The following is a 7,500-nucleotide window of genomic DNA, read 5'->3' on the forward strand; positions in this document are numbered from 1 at the left end:
AATAGAAATGTTAAGATATCTGTTTTGATGCCTGTCCAAAATTATTGATACCCCACACCAAGTCTCAGAATTGAGGCCAATGTTTGTGATAATGCGCATGCTTTTGATATTCCTTAGATTCTTTATAATGTTATGCAATTATTCCAAGATGTGTGCGTACAATCTGAATGCATTACAAATGTGGTCTATTGAATATATAGTGAAGAATGTTATGGAACAACACTCTGCTTTTAGACTATAAATTAAGGGGAGCTGATGCAATCATTCTCAGGTCATTGTCAGCATGGCGAAGAAGAAAGAAGTCAGTGAGGACCTTCGGTTGTGCATTGTCAATGCTCACAAGGAGGGGAAGGCTACAAAGCTATTTCGAAGCAGTTCCGAGTGCCAGTTGCCACCATACAAAGCATAATTAGGAAGTACAACGAGTTCCACACTGTAAAAAACACATTGAAGGACGTGGTCGGAAGCCAAAGGTGTCGCCTCGTCTGGCAAGAAAAGTATGGCGAGAGGCCAACAACAATCCACGGATCACTATTAAGGCTCTCCTGAACAACCTTGGTGAGTCTGGGACCAAGATATCAAGGCAAACACTCCAGCGGACGTTGCACAAGGGGGGTCTCCATGGACGCCGACCAAGAAAGACTCCACTCCTCCATCCCAGGCACAGGAAGGCTTGTCTCGTCTTTGCAAAAGCTCACCTGGACAAAGATCCAAGCTTTTGGTCCTCAGTTCTGTGGTCGGATGAGACGAAAATGGAGCTTTTCCGGCACAGATGTTGCTTTCGTTTGGCGAAAGAAAGTTGAAGCATACAACCCTAAGAACACAGTCCCGACCATCAAGCATGGAGGCGAGAGCATAATGCTTTGGGGAAGTTTCTCAGCCAGTGGGCCCGGCAATCTCGTAAAAGTGGATGGCATCATGAAAAAGGAGCAGTACATCAAGATCCTTGAGGAAAACATCAAACAGTCCGCAGAGGAACTTCACCTCGGAGAGCGTTGGACGTATCAGCAGGACAACGATCCAAAACACACCGCCAAGTCAGTCAAGAAATGGTTCCGGGATAATGATGTGGACGTTCTCGAGTGGCCAAGCCAAAGTCCGGACCTCAACCCAATCGAGAATCTGTGGAGGGAGCTCAAGACCGGAGTGATGACAAGGAAGCCTTCCAACCTCAAAGACCTGGAGACCTTCGCGAAGGACGAGTGGGCCAAAATCCCTGTAGAGACATGCAAAAACCTTGTGAGCAAGTATAAAAACCGTTTGGAGGCTGAAATCACAAACAGAGGCTTTTCCATTGATTACTGAATGTGACTTTGAACTGATCCAAGCAAGGGTATGAATAATTCTGGACATGACATTTTTTTGTAAATCTATCAATAAAATACCCCCGAAACAATGTATTTCTTGAAATGTCTCTTGCAGTGATTCTTTCAGCTGTTTGTCACATTCTTATGTAACTTAAGCCAGAAAAAACTCATTCCTCAAATTACACGATTCAAAATACTCCAAATTTGGTAAGGGTATGAATAATTTTGGGCTTAACTGTATTAGCTTAGCCCTTTCTCTCAATGGTGAAGAATCACTGAAAAAAATATCAGATCCGGATCCGGATTCAGATCCTCACCAAAATTGAATCAATTCTTCCTCGTCACACACCCAACGAGTCCACCAAGTTTCGTCCGAATCCGTCCACAACTTTTACCCCGTGGGCCGTGGGGTCTTCCACCCCACGGGGTCTAAGCGCCACTCACGTTCTCTCTTTTCTTGTGTACAGTTCATTTGAATGTCTATTTCTCCATTATTCGTGAACAGAATTCGACAAAAATTGACAGGTATATACTACACACATATGTGCAAGCAATAACTGAGCCCAAAGTGTGATTGTGGCCCTTCGGGCTGAGGAACGGCCCATTTTGGCCCATTTTCTTAAAATTGTTATTTCTCGGTTATTAGTGAACAGAACCGAACCAAACCTGACAGGTATATTCTACAGACCATTCCCCAGGCAGTAACTGAGCCCAAAGTGCGAATCAGGCACTTTGGCCCAAGAAACGGCCCTTTCGGCCCATCTTAAAATTGTTATAAAAAAAATTTTCAATTAAATGCGCTGGGCGATGTCCAATGCAAAATTAAGTCCCAAATGATGATATGAAACTTGCCTCACTCTTTTGACTTGTTCTGCTTTCTTTTTCTGATGCGATGAAAATCTTCCCAAATTTTAAAACTATCTGTTATCCATGCTATCGCTCACCTGAGAGTTGTACGAATGAACTCCCACGGGGTATGTTCGCAATTCGAACTTGTTTGAGATATCGTGCTATATATGGTGCCTGGTGTTGGTTTCATGGTTGGGGTGGTAAGCTTGGGATCCTAGGATCCTGAGTTCAAATCCCCCTTGGCTGTTGAATTAATACCAGGTGTGGTTGACTGCATGTCATCCTTCCGAGGTTGGCAAAATATGTACCAACTTGCTGGTATCCTGTGTTTGGGTGGTGACCCATCCAGGATTGTGTCCAATAGCCAAAGAGACTGCCGAGGCAGCATCAATGCTCTGCACAGTGTATGGTCCCAATGGATGGATGGATGGATGGATGGATATTTTTGGCCCTATCTCTCAATGGTGAGGAATCACTTTTAAAAGTTCTCGTCGTTGGATCCGGATCTCGATCTTCACTGAAATTTCATCGGTTCATCTTTGTCACACACCCAACCTGCCCACAAAATTTCATCTGAATTTGTCCACAACTTTTGGAGATATCCTGTACACAAACGAACAAACAAACAAAGACAGAGAGGGGTGAAAACATGACCTCCTTCACCTTCGGTGGCAGAGGTAACAATGCATCACCAGGTTTTAGAGGAGGCAAACAAGTTTGAATGTTCAGAGATTTCATGGAAGTGGTCGAAAATGTTCCTTGCACAGTCCTGGATGAAGACCACTCAGTGGTCATAAACGTCAGGCCGAAGTCAGGGAAGCTGTGATAGTTGGTCAAGAGTGTGATTTTTAAAAAATTTATTCTGAGAAATCCAGATGTTTCACCTTTTAGGTGACTATCTTAGAGGGAAAAATATAGCTCACATGCCCATAACACTTCGGGAGGCAAAATTGCTTCTGAATTTGTCTGAACAATTCTGGTCCATGTTGGTAGAAAGTGTAAATTTGGTATTTATTGGATAGTGGAAATAGTTCCCTTCCTTAATAAAGTACTTATAACCGTGCTATTTGTATTATTCATGAGCTATTGTCTTGGCACTTCGCACCTTTGTTCTTAAACTGAGATGAAGGGATGGCAGTTTGGCATTTGAGCTCTCAGATCCTCTACATATTAAAACAGCTTCCTTTTCAACAAGGTGTTGTTGCTGCCATTTTACAAAACCAGAGGGTACTTTCATGTATTCTTACCTTTCCTTCAATGGCCGGTGAAATGTAAGTCAAAAATTGACTCATAAAATACCAAATTATTTGCCAATTTCTGGATTATTCACCTGGGCAAATGTCGGTCAATATTGCCAATATGAACAGGTTGGATCAGTGAAAAGGTATCATACACCCAACGTGTCCACCAACTTTCGTCTGGATCAGGCCATAACTTTTTGAGATATTGTGTTACAAATCGATTTTAGCTGTATCACTCAATGGTGAATAATCACTTAAAACGTTCTCGGATCCAGATGTGGTTCTTTTCCATAATCGAATTGATTCGTCTTTGACACACACCCAACCTGTCCACCAAGTTCCATCCAAATCCGTCCACAACGTTTTGAGATATTATGCTACATGTTGTTTTTGATCCGATCTCTCAATGGTGAAGAATCACTTATAAAATGGTTTTAACTTGGTTCATTATAATCAGATGGAACAAACTTTGTTGACGAGGTTCATGCTGAATTTCAATGCACAGTGGACCTACCAGGCAATTTGTCTCAAAATATTTACCTGCCACATGTAACACCAAAGCAAGCTGGCCTGTGGTGGTGCAAATAAAATGGCTTGACGATATCTTTTAACCGATCCGACTACTTCCTGTGTGTACGAGCTAAGAGTAATTGGACACAGTACCTTCTGACTGGCATCGTTTCATTGATTCCACTGACGAGGTGGGGGTTCTTTTTTCACTTTTATCTGATACACTCAGCGAATTGCAGATGGATTGTAGTATGGCTTAGAGGTGTGCACACTTGCCTTTGACCTTTGTTGTTGTGTTGATTTTTGACATTTTGACCGCAAAAATAGATACTTTCCCAATTCAGTGATGGACGATGCAAATCCTGTTCAACTTTCAAGTTACAAGGATGGAAATTGATGATTTTTCAGTTGAAAATTGATGATTTTAGAAGTTTGACCTTGACTTTGACCTTTTGATCTCAAAAATAGTTGGTTTCACAATTCATTCAGGAATGTACTATGCAATTGCTGTTTCATTTTCTTGTCAATCGGATGAAAATTGAGGATTTTTCAGATAAAAATTAATAATTTTAGGAGTTTGACTTTGAGTTGACATTTGACCTTTTGACCTCAAAAATAGTTGGTTTCCCAATCCAGTGACACAATGCTCACATGACCCACATAGTGAGTGGAGAAGGCCAATGGGCAGACCACATACCTTGTGGTTGCAGCAGGTTGATCGGCATCTCAAGGAGATGGGGATGGGCCAGGCATCTGCCTGAGGGATGGCCAGATGGAGGCCCTTGAAGTACCGGAAGAAAGTGGATGCAGTGACGTGCTACTCTGGCACATGCTCCCATACCTGACCTAGCCTGAATCACTCGCTCCCTATGGGAGTAGCCAGGGTGGGTTATGTTATTTTCCTGATTCAAACGTTTTATTATCCTTATTTAAACCACTCCAAAAAATCCTCTCTACATAATGCAAAACACATCATTTCACCGGAAAAACGTGGGGGACTGGAATACTGCACTGTAAATGGTGGGAACTTATAATGCCCTCTCCCACCTGCTGTGGCACAACACGATACACATTTACATTGAGAATTTAGGTCGCACCAACCCCCCCCTCCCCCTTTCCTCACGGCAAAGACAAAACACCCCATGCACCAATTGAGGTCATGCTGATCTGATGCAGCAAGTCTGCATATTATTGGCCCAGAACTGTCGGAGGAGTCGCGTGACAAACAAACAAACAAATACAAACTGTTCTGTGAATTTTAGTAAGGATATACTTTGTATAATTGTATATATATGTATACAGTGCTTCCTCACTATATCGCGGTTCACTTTTCGTGGCTTCACAACATCGCGGGTTTTCAAATCATATCTAATTTTATGTCACATATTTTTCGCTATATCGCGGTATTTTCGAAAATTATAAAAATTTTAAAATTTATTATTTTAATTATTTTATAGTAAAATATACTAAAAAGAACATTATAAAATAGTAAAAAAAAAATTAACGTAAAAAAAAAACATATATATATATATATATATATATATATATATATATATATATATATGTACATTATTAAAAGAATATTAAATCGAAATTTAAATAAAACTACGTAGTGGCGTAATGGGCTTGTACTAAAAACAAAGAGAGATGCTAGCATATGGAAAAGGTTAATAAGAGTGTGTGGATGCTGTATAATTGTTTAAAATACGTTGAAAATGTGTTTAAATATATTTGAATAATTAAATAAATTTGTGGTTTCGACTTCGCGGATTTTCACCTATCGCGGGTGGGTCTGGAACGCATTAACCGCGATAGGTGAGGGAGCACTGTATATGTATAGATATATATGTATGTATATATATATATATATGTATGTGTATATATATATGTATATATATATATATATATATATATATATATATATATATATATATATATATATATATATATATACAGAGATAGATATGTATGTGTGTGTATATATACATATGTATGTATATATATATATATATATATATATATATATATATATATATATATATATATATATATATATATATATATATATATATATATATATATATATATATATATATATATATATGTATATTATACCGTATCCAGTACACACCAGATATGTTCAATGAGGCACTGATATACATTGAAGATTTGGTATTATACATGAGCGGGAAAGATTTAACTAAGTGGGGACTTCCCTCTTCTAATAGGTCTGAAAGCGCAACCATCAGGAGAGAATGGTTCCGTGAAACAAACTACAACACAGATACTCTCGCAAAGTTTGTTTCTGACAATGAGCTTCTGGTACAGGATCAGAGTAATGCATATCAACTGATTTCTGAAGCGGTTCAAGAGGGAAGTAGTGTGATATTTTTCTTGGATGCCCCGGGTGGTACTGGCAAAACATTTGTCCTCAACCTTTTTCTTGCTAAGATGAGGAGCCAGAAAAAGATCGCATTAGCCGTTGCTTCATCCGGTATAAAAGCAACACTACTTTCAGGTGGCCGCACAGCACATTCTGCTTTCAAATTGCCTCTCGACTTAGCATCAATGGAATATCCGGTTTGTGGCATTGGCAAACAAACTGAAGCAGCAAAAGTGCTGAAGAATTGCGACCTCATAGTTTGGGATGAAGGTACGATGTCGCCTAAGGATGCATTCGAACCATTGGATAGAACTATGCAAGATTTAAGAGGAGTAGACCTGCCTATAGGTGGAGTTACGCAGGTTATTTCTGGCGATTTCAGACAAACTTTACCTGTAGTACACCGTGGCACTCCAGCTGATGAAATGAAAGCCAGTATAAAATCTTCATACCTCTGGACATTCGTACAAACTATCCATCTAACAACAAATATGAGGATCAAATTATACAGTGATTTAGATGCTGGCAATTTCGCACAATTACTTCTCAAACTTGGAAATGGTGAAATCCCGAACACAAATGATGTAATATCTATTCCCGATGACTGTGGTACAATAGTTTCATCTATGGAAAAACTAGAGGCTCATGTGTATCCTAATTTAGCGACTAATTACAAAAACATACAGTGGCTCTGTGAAAGAACAATCCTGGCTCCACATAATGAAACAGTCCGTGTAATAAACCATCAGTTATTATAAGTAGTTCCAGGCGAACAACATAGTCACAAGTCTATTGACACCACACTGGATACTGAGCAAGCCATACATTATCCCACAGAATTTCTAAAACTCATTGGAATTACCAGGATTGCCTCCGTACAATCTGTCGTCAAAAGTTGGATGCCATATTATGTTATTACGTAATCTAGATGCACCAAAACTTTGCAACAGAACTAAACTGATTGTGAAAAGACGACTACCACATGTAATTGAGGCCACTATCATGACAGGATGTGCGAAAGGAGAAGATTTATTCATTCCGCGAATTCCACTCATTCCATCAAATTCAACGATTGAATTTAAGAGACTACAATTTCCTGTATGCCTGTGCTTTGCGATGTCGATCAATAAGGCACAAGGACAGTCATTGAAAGTCGCAGGGCTGGAATTATCCACTCCTTGCTTTTCCCATGGTCATCTATATGTGGGAT

Source organism: Eptatretus burgeri, chromosome 3 (assembly GCF_056783735.1).
Source record: "Eptatretus burgeri isolate ZD-2024b chromosome 3, Ebu_testis_v1, whole genome shotgun sequence".
Classification (NCBI taxonomy): domain Eukaryota; kingdom Metazoa; phylum Chordata; class Myxini; order Myxiniformes; family Myxinidae; genus Eptatretus; species Eptatretus burgeri.